The sequence below is a fragment of the Heloderma suspectum genome, chromosome 1, assembly GCF_057233095.1.
Source record: "Heloderma suspectum isolate Gila_16-S chromosome 1, 16-S_ref, whole genome shotgun sequence".
Classification (NCBI taxonomy): domain Eukaryota; kingdom Metazoa; phylum Chordata; class Lepidosauria; order Squamata; family Helodermatidae; genus Heloderma; species Heloderma suspectum.
Window position 1 is genome coordinate 43,259,790 of NC_139458.1, and position 16,608 is coordinate 43,276,397.

Below are 16,608 nucleotides of genomic sequence, written 5' to 3' on the forward strand. Positions count from 1 at the left end.
TTGTCAGCCCCCAGGCTCAGACTCTCGCAATGGTTCGCACTCACCTGCATGAGTGGCACATGCCTAGCCATCACTCTGAGATGGTGGCTGGAGTGAAGTTTTTCCTCCCCCAAGACCACCCCCCAGCCCTTGAGCACTGAGTCCAAAAAATATGAAGCTGCCAAAATGTGTGTAAGTGTGATTAAATAAATGAAAGTGCCTCTCTGTGCCTCTGTAACTGCACAACTGCAAAGGCGGGGGAGTAAAGGGGCGTCACAGAGTGATGCAAGCACTACACATGCCTACAACATGCCCAGTGCAAGATGTGAAGTTGATTTGGGGAAGGGACAGATAGCTCCCAACCATGGGAAAATCCGCAGCAAATGAAAAACATCACAGCAGAACACCTCCTTGGAAATCTGCATTTTCCAAGAGAAAATCATGGATGGCTGCGAAGTGGCGACTGTGTCATCTGTCCCAAAGAACCTCGACTCGCAGCCGCCTCAGAGTGAAAGGCTCATGTAGATGGGGCCCTTGAGAACCATCCATTCTTTGAAAGTGGATGCAGCCATGGCTTCTCATCTCCCTGCTCTTTTTGCCAGTCCCATTGCCCATCCTTTGCCCCCACCTGGTCTGGGGCAAAATAAGAGTCCTACTTGCTTACTGTGTGCAACAGGGTTCGATGCAGAAGATTCCTGCAGCGGCAGACCCAAGTCAACGGGATGGCTCTTTGGCTTGCAACCTGACTTTCTCACATAGGGTTGAACTTGAGCAGATGCAAAAGGGATCCTGGCAGGAGCTCACTTTCATTTTTCCTTACAGACTCATGATCAGAGTTTAATGCAAGGGTGTGGAATCATCCAAATATTGTTGGACTGCAGCCCCTATCCTCTCTCACTATTGTCTGTGCTGACTAGAGCTGATGGGAACTGCAGTCCAACAATAGCTGGAGGACCACATGTTCCCCACCCCTGGTTAGAGATGTGAAGGCCTGGAAGAAAACCAGAAAAATTAAGGGGAAAAACAGGGTTTTTTCCATCCCCCCCCCCTACCATTTTTTGCTTTGTTTTTCCAAACAACTGGAAAAATGGAACAGCTTTAGATTATGAAATATTTTCTTTTAGAATTTAAGACAAGTTGTTTATACATTGTTACCAAGCCTTTTATTCCCCCTACCCAATGATTTCTAAAAAATTCTGTAATAAGGCTTTTATAGAAAGACTAGAGAGGTAAAATGTCTGGAAATAATGGAACGTAAGGAAAAATGTTTTTAATCCTATATGTAAAATTCTATGCATAGTCATTTCTAATTAAAATTATTGATCCAATGTAGCTTTTACTGATAGACATTTTGAGATGTTCCAAGTCATGTTCACTTGCCCAATGTGTGAATAGAGTCACCATATCATAATATGGAAGAAAATGTGCATTCTAATTTCTTGGCAGTTTGGGTTTTGTTCTACAGAGTCCTGTGTTTCTGGACTTGTCTTCCTCTGTCTCCAGTTCTTTCTGCTTCTTCTGGCTTCTAGGATGATTCAGATGTTTCAGGGACTACTTGATGAAGTTCCTTCTAGTCAGACATAAACTAGGAACCTAAAATATATTATGGATAACTTGATTTGCTCATAAAATTCATCATGTTTGGTATATTAAAATTTAAAAGTATAGTTTATTCAGACAAGAATTACACATTTACTAACTAGGGATGGGCAAACCCCATGAAGACCAGTCCAATGGGGGTCCGACGGGGGGAAATCTGGGCCCCTTAGTCTCACTGGATTTCCCCAGTGCCCTGCCCTGCACCCACCTGCCAGATTTCATGGGGCACCTTTCCAGTTTTAAAATGGTATTATGGGGGGAAATTGCATCTTTTACGCCATTTGGGGCCGTAAAGCACTTACTTCCTTGTAAATGGCAGTGGCAAAAGCACTTTTACAGCAGCAATGTACATAGATGTAAGTAGTTTATGGCCGCAAATGGCGTAAAATATGCAATTTATGGCTGTAATTTTCCCAAGGTCCATGAATGGTAGTTGCCATTCACGTACCTTGTCTTCTTAAAACCTGGAAGCTATCCCACATGGAGTCTGGCAGGTGCAGAGGTAAAGGTCGCCAGTCTGCTGTGGACCTCACAGGTCAGATTCTTGGGAATCCAGCCTTATTTGAGCCCGCAGCGGATTTCTCCAGCATTCCTATTACTACTAACTGACTTCACTTTTAAAGTTTTCAAATATCATGATAATTTTATAGGCAAACCAAGTTATACATAATATAACTTAAGAACATAAAGGCTGCTTAACCTGCCTAAAGCAGCATTCCTCAACTTGGTGCCCCACAGATGTTTTGGACTACAATCAATGGCCAGCATTCTTGACCATTGGCCATCCTGCCTGAGGCTGACAGGAGTGGACATCCAAAATATCTGGAGGGCACTTGGTTGGGAAAGGCTGTCTGAAAGCAACAAAGGGACTTTAAATCAGTACAGAGAGCTTAAAAATAAGTATTGCTCACTTTTCAATTTTCCCCAAAATTTCCAGGGTTTTTTCAGGAAAAAACTGAGAAAAACATTTTTTTCCATGGCTTCAAAATTTCCAGAAATTTTACATCTCTACACCTGATTTTTCAACTCATGGAGATGTATCTCCCCAAACCCACTCTGTACTCCAGCCTTCCCCAGCTTGGTACCCTCCAGATGTTTTGGACTTCAGTTCCCATCAGCCAGCATGGCCAATGGTCAAGAATGCTGGGATCTGTAGTCCAAAACATCTGGAGGGCACCACTTTGGGGAAAGCTGTTCTGCTTCAACAGCGTCCCACTGAAGTGTTCTCTTCTTTTCTGTTACCTCCCTCTAAGGTTGCCTCCCTCTCCTTTTTTAGCTGTGCTGACACCCAGTCACCCTTCTTTGGGCCACATGTGAAGCTTATATGGATAATCAATGGACCTTTCAAACTGCCATCTCTGTTCCTTCCTACTACAAACCTGCATGCAGTGGAGTGACAGCTTGCCTGCCCTTGGGGAAATTAAACCATCAATTCGAATCCCACAGAGCTTTGAAAGGCCACCTTTATCCCTGCCCTCTCCCTACTGCTGTCTGCGCAGCTGGAAGCTCTCCTCAGAAGGGAATGAAGAGCAATCAATAGCTTCTCCAAAGAAGATGCCATTGGCAGCCCGGGAGCGCTTAACTGCAGTGAACCACATGCTGTTGATTAAGATACCTGGGTGGGGGCTGATTGATTTGTCTGTCTCAATAGCATGCTAACCAGCCACTCTTCATTCTGCTGCTCACGCTTCTTGACAAGGTCTGACTGGAGAAAACCTTCCAGAAAAAAACAAAGTTTAAATCTGCACACAAATATTAGACAAGATACGTAAGAATGATACACGGGTCTTGGAAGTAATTCGGTGCAGAAGCCAGAACCCGTGACTCTCTGTAGCCTTGCTAGATAACAGCAGGGGCAGCTAGTTCCTAGGGTGGCCACTTTCACATCGTCAGAAAGGAGGACAATGATTACCTAAAATCTGCATAAGCTAATTGACTTGTACAGATGCAAATTTAGAAATAATTAATATAATCCAATTAGAATGTTCAAAACATCTGGAGAGCTACCTTGAGCCTATCCCTGATCTCGAAGATACCAGGTTGGGGAAGGATGGTTAACCTGTTGCAAAGGAGGGGTGGGGATTTTGGCAGGGGCATGTTGTTATACAAGTCTGACAAAAGCTTTACCTGCTGAAATATCCTCCCTGTACAATTGTGACAGGCACAGAAGGCCTTCCTCTTTGCATCGGTTACCTGGTCATTTATAAATATACCTGCTCTCCTAGCTTGTATTAATAACAGCAGAAGCATTTAACAGTACAGTATTTTGTGTGGCACCCATTCCCTGCCTCTAGATGCATCATTGCTCTTTATATATCCTCTTGTCTTGTACTTGTACTCTCACTTTCTAGCTGTGAATTCAGAGCTTTGCATTCACAGATATGGCTCTGTCCCCCCCCCACTCCAAATAGATTTTAAACCGTCTGAGCAATTAGCCTAATAAGTACAGATAATCTTGGCAATGATTTCCACTGATAGTGCCTCTTAACTAAATTCAGAGCAAGAGTAGACTTCTGTAGAAGGTACATTTCCAGTAATAATAATAATAAAAAAAAAAATCAGTCTATATAATTACACCTTTGGGAACTTTCCTGTATCCCAGCCACCAGGTGGCAATTTCACCACATTATATGTTCCATTAGGTAGGCAATGGCCTAAAGTGGTATGGAAAGATGAATGTATTTTCAGTCTATTAATTCTGCAAAAGGATCAGGACATTCCAATGTTGCAAGCAGGGGCAAAGGCTGTCTTTGATGCAGGAATTTGATTCTCTGTATGTGTACGACAAAGTGAGGGTCCTTTTGTTGTTGTTGCTCTGTTCCAGTTCATTCTCTCTCTCTCTCTCTCTCTCTCACACACACACACACACACACACATATATATATATATATATATATATATATATATATATATATATGAAAGCGAACTGTAGGTTCATATTAAACCAGGTAGGCAAAGTTTATTCACATTCAACTTGGGTTGTTTTCTTCTTTAATGTTCCATTTGTAGATGGGGAAACAAATACTTTTGTCTTCATCAAAAAAATCTGAGATAATCTCAAGATCAGTTCACTTTTGACACATCTGTCCTAATATCTGTGTCTCTGTATATGTGTGTGTGTGTTTACACGTTGCAAATAATTTTGTAATTCATATTATGCTCACAATTTTTCAAAATTAAGAGCTACATGTATACATACAAATTCATGCCTGTGACATCTTATAAGAACCAAGTTTATCATTTTGATCACATTCAAGACTCTTAATAAAGTTCTTAAGAGATTATCCTATATTTTATCAGTCTAAATCTTAACAAAATATACTCCAGTTTCGGGAAGGAAAAAAAAGAGAGGGAGAGAGAGAGAGTCTGATTTTGTTCACCCTTCTAACAAGCTGAAGCAAAGATCTAAATACCTGGGTCATGTATTTGCCTAATTGTCCTCCCCTACATCCATTTACAAGCCCTTCAACATAAGAGGAAACCTTCTTAATTATTCAGTCTGTGTGCCAAGTTCAGACAGCAAGGGCACATAGAAAGACATTCTAGGTGACAGCCCACAGCAGTCTCCTTCTTCTGGACACTTGCCAAAGCTTGTGCCTGATCGCCTTTTGAAAGCATTGCAAGTGATCTTTCATTGGTGAAGGCTTTTAATGGATGGGATTAAACTTGCACTTGTGTATGAAAGAAGAGCAGTGAAGTTCAACACATAAATAAAAAAGGAAGGCATGGTTGGTTTGTTTTTTATAGATATTAAATTTGTTTCCTGCCTTTCTTCCAAAGTAAAGATATTGCACCAAATGTATTTTATGTTTGAAGACTTTAAACTGGCAACCCTTGCATCAGTTTGCTGGTTTTCTCTTCAATTTAATATAAATACATGGGTTTAAAACAAACACACACAACCCAGCAAAAGTGCCAGCATTACCACCAGACACCCTAGCTCCTCAGCAGGCCCACCCCTTATTTATTTATTTATTTATTTATATCCCACCTTTTTTCCTCTTCGAGGAACCCAAGGTGGTGTACATAATCCTCCTCCTCTCCATTTTAACCTCACAACAACAACAACCCTGTGAGGTAGGTTGGGCTGAGAGCCTGTGACTGGCCCAGTCACCCAGTGAGCTTCCACGGCCGAGTGGGGACTAGAGCCCAGATCTCCCGGCTCCCAGTCCAGCACTCTAGCCACTACACCACACTGGCTCTCCTTTTCCCCCAACCACCAATCACTTATTGGTTTCCCAGCTTTTGTGCAGTTGCCCCCCCCCCCATTCTAAATGCTTAAAATGCCTCTCCTGAGGTTTAGTTACTGGCTGGAAGAGTTTAAAGCTAAAATATGCTGGTATTTTTCCCCGCCTCTTGTTTGCCTTCACCCCCACTCCCTTTGTCTTTGGCTCCACCCAACACTGGAATGCAGCCCCCCAAAGCTTCTCAAAATTGTAAGGTGGCCTTCAGGCTGAAAGAGGTTCAACACCACTGCAGTAAAGGGTTACTAGGTCCCAGGGTGACTCTTCCCATCCAGACTGCCAATTGTCTCCACATGTAAAGAGTTAAGGCTTCCAGATCATGCCACAACCTTATGTGAGCAACAACAGCATCTGTTATGTCTGGCTTCCACCTGCCTGTGGTCCAGCACAGACTCCAGTCATACACCTTGTTGAAGTTCAGGGCAGAGATTCTCAAATGCCGTTTTCTTCCCCTGCTTTCTACCTTGGGAGGTCATTCCATGACATCTTGTGAAATGAAGAAAGTGGTAATTAAACAGAAATGTTTGGATAAGAGTCAGGTTTTGAATTTCTCAATGTTCAATGGTATATTTGATTTTAAAAACACACACACACGTGCGCGTACATTAACGGGCTGGGTGTTCTTCCAACTGAACTAGTTCCAGTGTTCAATCAGGGTGAAAACCATCGTTTCAGAGAATTAACAACCCTACTAGTTCTTCTATTGACTGTCCAACCATATCAAAATAAAACATTTAACACTCTGAGTATTAGATGTTAGATCTGCAGATTTCTACCATAATTGAAAGATATTATTGCACTTGGCGATAGCAAAAGCACTGAAGCTTCCACACCATCCACTGCAAAATGAAAATGAATGGAGGAAATGACATCTTAATAAAAATAATGAAATTCAAACCTCCAGTGAGGTATAGTGTATAATCCATTACATGGGGATTAGATGCCTCAAGGATATGAGATTATTGATTTGACATAAATCATATGGTTTTGTAACTAGAGGACAGCTGAAAACTGGCAGCCGGGTAAGACATGGGGCCAGATTCTCCTCTTTATGTAAAAGAAGTTGGACAGCTTGATGGAAAGGATTTACTTTATTAGGCAATAGTCTTTTTCAGGCGTTTGGTGTAGTACAATGAATGCATGTGGGGTGGGGCAGCCTTACAGTAGTAGGGTTCTCTGGTGGTATAGTGATTAATTTTGATGTGCAGGTACATCATGACAGTGCCCAAAGCCACACATCCAAGCAGAGTCCAAAACTGCAGGTAGCGGTGTTGCTCCATATCAGAAAACAATTTCTGAGAGTTTTCATCTGCTGGGAGCCTGTCTTTTGTAAAGCTAATGGGTCTTAATTGCCTCTTCTACACCAAACTACCTCAAAATACTTTACATTACAACAAGGAACAATATATGTTAGTGGGAACGTTCATTTCCCCCCAGGTACTCTGAGGAGTGCACCTAAACTTGGGGTGTGCGGGGCGGGAACACACTCTGAGGGGGGTGGCAGATGTTAATGTCGCTGCTAATAAAAAGTGCCATCCCTGCATCCCTTGTCACCATTACACCACTGGGCTGCTGGCCCTACTTATGAACATTAAATAGAAATTACCTAGGGAGGTAGTGGGTTCTCCCACACTGGAGGCATTCAAGATGAAGCCGGAAAGCCATCTGTCAGGGATGCTTTGACTTAGATTCCTGCATTGAGCAGGGGGTTGGAGTTGATGGCCTTGTAGGCCCCTTCCAACCCTACTATTCTATGATTCTATGTATAGAACGTTCCCACACATAAACTGTACTTGAACAGGAATCCTGTCTTTGCAGGGCTCTTGAGTGCTTACAGAGAGCCCTCCCAAAGCATCGGATATTTACAGATGTGAAGATGAACACATGTTGTCTGGATGGAGCCTGCTTCCCCTCATGTGCGTTCGTTCCACTGACCTGAATGCCTGAAAAGGGCTACAACCTGTTCTTTAATGAGTTTTTATAAGGCCCTTTTTGAAGGCTCTGGATAGTTTTGAAAACATCAGTGCAGCCATATCTCTGATAAAATCAAAAAAGAAAAAAAATGTCCTAAAATTACTTGTGAATATCTTGAATATATTTTATCTTTAAACACACAATGTGTTTTGAGCTCAAGTGTTGACAAGTTTAGGAAACTCTTTGCAAAGAAGCTTCTGCAAGCCACGAGTTCTTCCTGAATGCCTCATGAAGAGGGTATGATCACGTGGTCTCACAGGAGTTCAGTAAGCGCTGCCAGGTTGGAGAACCTGTCTTAAGACTAGAGAGTCTTGTGCTGGGGGCATTTTTCAAGTAAAAACCAACAAAAAAATAGAAAGAAGATCCTTCAGCCACCTCCCAAACTTAAAAACCCTTTCCCCCTCCCCAAGGTGAAAATTATTCCAAATTCTCCCCCTCCCTGTGAAAGAGGTAGAAAAAGCAATGCCTCTTTCGCAGGGAGAGAAAAAATTCCCAAAGATAGGGGGCAGGATTCAGCATGGCACTAATAACTGTATAATGTAGGTGACATCTCTAAGGGTTCTTGAGGTGGTTAACAATAAAATACAGATAAAATAATGTTATAATTAAAACATAGCACATCAGATAAAAACACAGCAATAAGAAGAAATAACATCACCCATCAGATTAAAATCTAGTTCAGCAACTACTCAGGCGAAGCACCAGAAACTTGTCTAAAGAAAAATCTTATTGCCTGCCCATGGAAGGACAACCGAGATGATCTCCCTTGTCAGGAAAGTCCAGAGCCTGGCATCCACCGAGAAGGCTTTTAAACTCTTTTTGTATGTCAGTTGGTTGTAGGCACTATCATGATGATGCTATAAAGCAGAACCTAAGTACTGATAGGCCCTGCATCTAAAATCCACTATTGATAAAAGAGCCATTGTTTAACAATTCTCTATCAGCAGGTTGAAATGGGCTGAAAAAGCTGGGAGGCCCCTATAGTTTTGAAGACCCAAAAGGCAGAACATATATCAAGCCGCAATTGACTGGAGAAACATTTCTGAGAACTCTTCATCATGCTCCAGGGTGGCTGCTTTGGAATTGTGGACTATGCAAAGGCTAGTTGTATTTGAATAATTCTGATCATCTGCTATATATCAAACCTAAGTACTTCAAAGTGAAAACTAGTACGCTGTGACTTCTGTCATTGTGTGCTACCATGAGATTATGAGCATATCAATGTGAGTTTTATTTCAAAGTGATTCTGTAAGAACACTACATGAATGCAGCTCTAAAAAAAGTTCAACAAAAAAAGAAGCAGGAAAATTGTGGCAAAACATTGCAGGTGCCCTCAAGTTAAAATGATAGGAATTTTCTTGGTGCTTAAAAAAAAAACAACACCCAACCCTTTTGGAAACTGACAGAGGCAATAACAATAGAAATAAACATTAGTGACATTTAAGCAGACAGACATAATTGGATCTCCCCAGAAGCCCTTTTCTCCTAGAGGCAATTATACTTCATGAAATTTTCATTCCTGCTGATGCACTAATTCCACAAGATTATTATCTTAATTACAGAAGGGCTAGCAATGTTACATGGCACATTAAAATCCACAAAAGTAGCAGGTGAGTGGATTGACTGGAACTATGTGTATGTATTACACGGCACCTTGGCAATTTATTGTTCTGGAAATATTACTTCCTTCAATTGCACACAGTGGTTTTGTAAGGCTATATTTATTCACTTTATTAACATGAAATCACACTTAGACTATGGGATTCATACTGAAAATTAAAGCATATCCAGCTAAACCTGAGCACTTTTACATCCTGTTGAGTTAAGGAACTGCTTAATTTTGGTTAGGACATATCCCTACATTCTGCAGGTAGTGTGCTGCAAACATCTAAAATGTGGAAATGAGGAATCTGTACATGCAGCATGTTCTCCATGCATAGGATCAGTATGGCAACAACATATTCTTATATCCAGAATTCTGATGAAAATGTAATTTCTTGACTTTTTAATATCCTTTCTATCAGTCCACACACATTGGATTTTTGGATCCATCTCTAGAGAACCCAGGTTGATTATGAAGACATTCACAGAGATTACAACTCCACAAGAAATTATTATTCTCCTGCCTTTGTACATTGAGGGTCCAAGTTCTGTAGGTCATATATAGAGAATATGGTATTGTTGTATATAAGATAACAGCATGACATACCTTTCTGTGCTCTATGAACAGAAGAAGAGCCATGCTGGATCAGACCAAGGGCCCATCTAGTCCAACATTCTGTTCACACAGTGGCTAACCAGCTGTCGATCAGGAACCCACAAGAAGGGCATAAGTACAACAACACCCTCCCACCCATGTTCCCCAGCAACTGGTGTACATAGGCTCACTGCCTCTGGTGCTGGAGATAGCACATAGCCATCAAGACTAACAGCCATTGATAGCCCTTTCCTCCAGGAATTTGTCTAACCCCCTTTTAAAGCTGTCCAAATTGGTGGCCATCACTATCACTGTGGTAGTGAGTTCCATAGTTTAACTATGCGCTGTGTGAAGACGTTCTTCCTTTTATCTGTCCAGTATCTCCAACCAATCACTACCTAGGATGACCTCAGGTTCTAGTATTTTGCGAGAGAAAGAAAAATGTCTCCCTGTCCACATTCTCCACACTATGCATAATTTTGTAGACCTCTATCATGTCTCTCCTTACCCTCCTTTTTTCCAAGCTAAACAATCCCAGCTGTTGTAACCTTCTCTCATAGGGGAGATGCTTCAGCCCCTTGATCATTGTAGTTGCCCTTTTCTGCACTTTTTCCAGCTCTACAATGGATTCATGAATGCAAAATGTATTTTCCCCCCAAACACCATCATTGTCAACCTTAAACTAAAATGATAGGTCCTACAACAAAAACATGGTGCTGTATTTATTTGGAACACGGACATGTCCAGTCCTTAAGGGGCAAGTTTCAATTTTAAATAAAATATCCAATGAATTACCATCAAAACAAAAACAAACTTAAGTCTCACACCCACTGACTTTAGACCTGTTCACAGAAACAGAAGGACCAACCTTAAAGGGGGGGGGGGAGATTCATGGTGAGAGTAGCCAAAAGTGGGAGGTGGCTTGTCATGAAAGATTTCCTGGTAGGCTGTGCTGAAACTTTTATCAGAACCTATGCTGTCGTATGAGGTTGTTTCTCCAAGGCCGAAAATAATGCTCTGTAGTGGTAAATAGGAATTAGTCTCACCTGTGGCTTTTGTGGAGGAGGAGAGCTCTTTGAGATTTCAGGAGCAAAATGGCATCCGGAAGCTAAGCCTACAAGGCGGCAATCAGGGGAGGGGGAGCTCAGTTTGTAGCAGCTTCTTCTTAAGGTCATATATGTCTCAGGTTTTGCCTGATGAACCCGGGAAAATCAGGGTTCTAAACTGTGTTAAGAGCCTCCACAGATAAGAGGAGGCTCTCTGCTGCAGACAGTCACTTTCTATACATGGAGGCAATGAGAACAAAACAGAAGGGGGCAGAGCTACTGCACTCATCCCCCCTTCCTATATGTCAAGTTTCATATACTTAGAATGCCTGCATAGGGCTATACATCACATACACACACACACTGTGAACCACTGTAGCGTAGTTATTCCATGTGAAGAAAGCCTAAGTGGCATTGGAGGCATGGGGTATGAGCTAGACCTTCAGTTGTAGTGGGGGACACTGTCCTATTGCCAGGGACTCAACTCTCCATCCGATTAGCTCCTGTATGTGGAAGAGGGGGAGGTGCCATCTTGCCTTCACTTTGGGCAGCAAAAGGTCTTGGGCTGGCCCTGGTATCAGAAATGAAATCCCCTTTTTCAAGAATGGTGTGCCAAATATGAGCTATTATCTCCTACGTTCAGCATGGCTTGCCAGCCATTCCCTGCCTTCCCTGTCATTGTTTATGTCTTCTCCCCTCCCTTTTCCTTATCTTGAGAAGAGAGAGGAGAGAAAAATCACCAGGAGGGATGATCATCAACACTTCAACTTTCCAGTGTTTTCTATGGCAAAGAGAGGGTATTCTCATAAGCCTTCAATGCCACTTAGGCTTTCTTCACATAGAGCTTTTATCCTGCAATTGAGATTGCTCCTTCATGGAAGTTTGCAGGCTCTTTACATGACACCATGAACCTCCAAGGCGTCTCCTGCACTAATGCCCTTTGTTCCATTTTTAAATAGCTCGCAGATAATGAGCCATCAAATTACCCCATTGTGTTCCTCTTGAATTCCCTCCATGAAAAGAGGAAAAGTGGCAAGAAGAGGAGCGAGATCAATGAAAGATAATGGAAGACTCAGATACGGGGAAAAGGAGGGGAGAAGGGGAAGGGGGAAAGGAAGCAGGTGAAAAAGGGAGTCATTGTGATCCTGCATTTAAAACAGAAGCAGAAAGACCCATTTTAAATGCAGGATTTAGGCTGGTGTAGAGATGCCCTTAGAATGGCCTCCTGAGTCAATCCACTCAGTGTGGATGAATTTGGTGCATTTTCATTAGCAATGAAGACCTCACCAAGAAAACTGGGAAATGAAAGATAGGCCCTTTGCTGCCTACAGCCTTCACCACTGCAGGTGTTTCACCTCCCTCTCTTCACAAGATATGTTTGGGAAAGTGGGGAAGCAGAGAAAATAGTAGCAGCAGGGAAAGTTGCAGATAGTGAAGAGATGGTGGGACTCCCCTAGGCCTCATCTTTCTAAGATTTAAGAGCTCGTGGGGAAAGTCTGCCCATAAAAGGCAAGATGTCTGGGAGATGGGTTTGTATGGAGGAACAACATTCATTCCTGTGAGCTTCACCACCAAGTCTAAGTTATAGGTTTTTTGTTTGGGAGACTTAAGCCTGAATCTCCTTCCTCAACCCCTTGTAATACAGGAATAATATCAGTGATCTACATCAGGGTTGAGCAGAAGGTAGATCAGGATTTCCTGGTCGTGAATGAGCAAAATATTTTAATCAAATATCCTTTGCAGTTTTGTCTGTTATAGATGGTAGGATAGGGTATTCTTTTAAAATGAGTCAGGCAATCTTTTATTCCATTCCACAGTTTAGCACCGTCATCCTTCATTTTATTTATTTACAATATTTGTATACCACTCCATATCTAAATGCAAAGAGAAAACTCTCTGGAAAAGACCCTGATGCTGGGAAAGACTGAAGGCAAAAGGAGAAGGGGATGGCAGAGGATGAGATGGCTAGATAGCATCACTGTTGCAATGAATATGGACTTCAGCACGCTCCGGGAGAGAGTGCAGGACAGGAAGGCCTGGCGTGCTATGGTCCATGGGGTCACGAAGAGTCGGACACAACTGAACGACTGAACAACAACCATATCTAAAACAGATTTCAGAGTGATGAACTAAAAACGTAAAACAGTAAAAGGAAAAAAAGACTCATGGCGCCCACACTGATTCTGCTTGCCCTTTGCACCTTCTTCTGTATTTACTTATACTATAACACTTTAAATCAGATGATTATTGTAACACTAAGGCTATACTCAGGGCCACGGTGGCTTAGTGGTTAAGACGCTGAACTGCAGACTGGAAGGTCGGCAGGTCAGCAGTTCGAGACCCGAGTGCCGCGTGACGGAGTGAGCTCCCGTCTTCAGTCCCAGCTTCTGCCAACCTAGCAGTTCGAAAGCAAGAAATTGCAAGTAGATAAATAGGTACCGCCTCGGCGGGAAAGGTAAGAGCGTTCCGTGCACCTCGGTGTTCAGTCATGCTGGCCACATGACCACGGAAGCGTCTTTGGACAGCGCTGGCTCTTCGGCTTAGAAACGGGGATGAGCACCGCACCCTAGAGTCGGACATGACTGGTTGGGGACACCTTTACCTTTACTTAAGGCTATACTCACTTACCTAGACACAAGTCCCAGTAAACTCATATAATTGCACTGTTAGTGTCCCTTTTTAAAAAAAACTGTTTCGAAGTGTAGAATATTCAATATATTCAGCTCAGCCCACAGTGACTACATTTTTGCTTTATTGTGGAGAAAAGGCAGGAAAGAAACCTTCACATTTTCACCCCAAGGACAACAGAAAGATTTCCCATTTGATAACCTTGAGTAACCCTGGTGCTTTTGGCTTTCCACGAGGCACAGAGTCAAGTGGATTAGCAGGTGAAAGGAGAACTGTGCCAACCTCAGTGGCATGACATTTGCCCCAGAATGACTTATCTAGTATTGAAGCTTGGGATGGAAATATCCATTGCTGGAGGGCTAGTTCTTTCTGTTCTGGAGGTTCAGCCTGGCCAACAGACCCTTAGCAGATACTTCCCTTTCCCCTTATAAGCTTCTTGCTTAAATTAGGTATTAATGGACTTTGTTGCCTCTAAGTCCTGATAATGAGGACAGATAGAATGAGCAATTGGTAATGAAGGTCATTGAGACTAAAGAACTGCAGTGCAGTTCAGCAGCATGGCTTGTGGTACAGACTCTTTGACAGGTTCTTTAATGTTGAAAAATCCTTTGCTCTCCTTCTCATGATTGTTTCCAAGTTGGGAGACTTTGAACTGGTATGTCTCTCCTCCTCCTTCTCCACCCACACCTTTCAAGTTAGCTAGGAGTGCCAGACTTCATTCAGTGCAAGGTTGTTGATATGCACCACCTTCCTTTCATTGACTAATTCAGGTCACATTTCTATAGTGCACAGCTAATCCACTGAGCCAAAATTGTCCAGATACTGAAAACCATTTAGTCACATATGTAAGTATTCACTTAATTCAGGGCCACTCCATAAAATCATTCCATGCAGTCAGACAGGAGGACAAGTCTCAGGCATACATGCATGCACGTACCCATCTCTGCATGCCCAAGCCATCAGAGGTGAGGGAGATGGTGACAAGAAAGTGGGCATTTGGGTGTCCTGCTTATAAAATTCCCTCCCCGAGGTGTCTCAACTAGCATCTTCCTCAATATCATTTAAGCACCAGATTAACACAGCAATCTCTGTTAATCTGGCACATAAATGCTAGAGCAGGGGGAGAAGATCCATGACAGAGCCGCCACCACATCAAGAGCCTTGCCAGCTCACAGGACAGGAGGTAGAGGAAGATGTTGTTTTATTTTGGGGTTCCTCCCTCCCATTACAGCCAACAGGAGGAAATTAACTATACCACCTGCAGGGCTGATGTAGTTTTAGGGCATTTTGTGGGGGTGTCAGGAAAATGATGGACCATTTGAATGCCCCCCAAATAGCCCATTCCTGGCCTCACCACCATTAGAGCACCACTGGTGGGACAGCAACAGTGGTGGAGCTTTCTGCCACCAGGGAGACGATGACTTCCCCCTCTGGTGATGGAGAGGGAGGTCTGCAGCATCCTATTGCCCCTCAGCCACCCTCTCAGGGAGTTTAAGATTGCTCCCTAATATGTTTTTGTTCACCCAAGCCTTTTAGAGATATTGATTTTTTTTTAAAAAAAGATGCTTGGATATATTTTTTTATGCCATGTATCCTCCCTAGAACAATTGCCTGTTAAACTGCTAGTGTTTACTTCCACCATTGCTTCCTCTGCCTCAGATGGGAGTAGACCTACTTGGGGGGTACTCTGCTATCCATTATAATAGCCTTCCTCAACCTGGTACTTCCCAGAAGTCATATCATAGAATCATAGAATAGTAGGTTTGGAAGGGGCCTAGAAGACAATCAAGTCCAACCCCCTGCTCAATGCAAGAATCCAAGTCAAAGCATCCCTGACAGATGGCTGTCCAGCTTCATCTTGAATGCCTCCACTGTAGGAGGCATTCAAGTGCTGGATTACAATTCCCATCACCCCCAGGATGGGAAGGACGCATCTTGAGAGATGCACAGAAGATGCACAAATAAAATTGCTTTTATTCCTTTCAGCAAAATGTAATCCAGCAAACCAAGGCAGACAAATTACGTGTGGAGTCATCAGTGCTTGTGTTCAAAAAAGCCACATATCCGTCCTCTCCCAGAAGGAAGAAAATGGTAGGATCTAAAATCTCATTTAGGATGGATAGAATTCAAAGGGCTGGTTTTGACCTATAAAGCTGTACATGACTTGGGACCTTGATACCTGATGGAACATCTCCTTCCCTATGTACCTACTGATAGTGCTGAAAATTTCTACCACATTTTTTTTGACCATTCTCATTCAATTTGATAGAAAATAGATTGCTTTCAAAAAGAAATTCAAAGGAGAAGAAATTTGGGGGAAATTCTCCTGGGTTGGGTTTGGGGTTTTTTTTCCTTACTTTACTTATGAGGAGGCCATGGAGTGTGCATGATTGTCTTGTCTTTCATTGTACAATAATCTCTGTGGCAGCCTGTAGCCTCCTTGACTTCCTGCACTTCTGTTAAAGCCATCATGCAGAAGACATCATGAGGCAATTCCTCCCATGGGGCTTTTTCAGGTCAGAAAGTGCAGGTGGCCTGGGAGGCTGCAGAGCAATGGAAAGATGTGTAATTAAGAGAGGAAAACACACACACAGCACCCTCAGCCACCTTGCAGTGATTAGGTAAACTCAAAAATACCACCAAAAGAAATTCAAAATTCTGCCTCAAAAAAGTGGAAGCCTCAACACAGTTGATGCAGTTGCCACCTGCAGAAGCTGTGCAATAAACCAAAAACCCTTAGGAAAAAAGAAAGAACCTGTGCTATGGCCTCTGCCAATAGTGAGCCCCATCTGTGAGAAACTGTTGGAGAATTTCTCCTCCCCTGGGAGAAATACGGTGAAATTGTCCCCCAAATTTCTCTGCCCACAAATAGGCTGGAGAATTTTGAAAGGCCATTTGTGCACAGCGCAGCCTACTCATGCCTTCAATCAGAGGTTTGGGG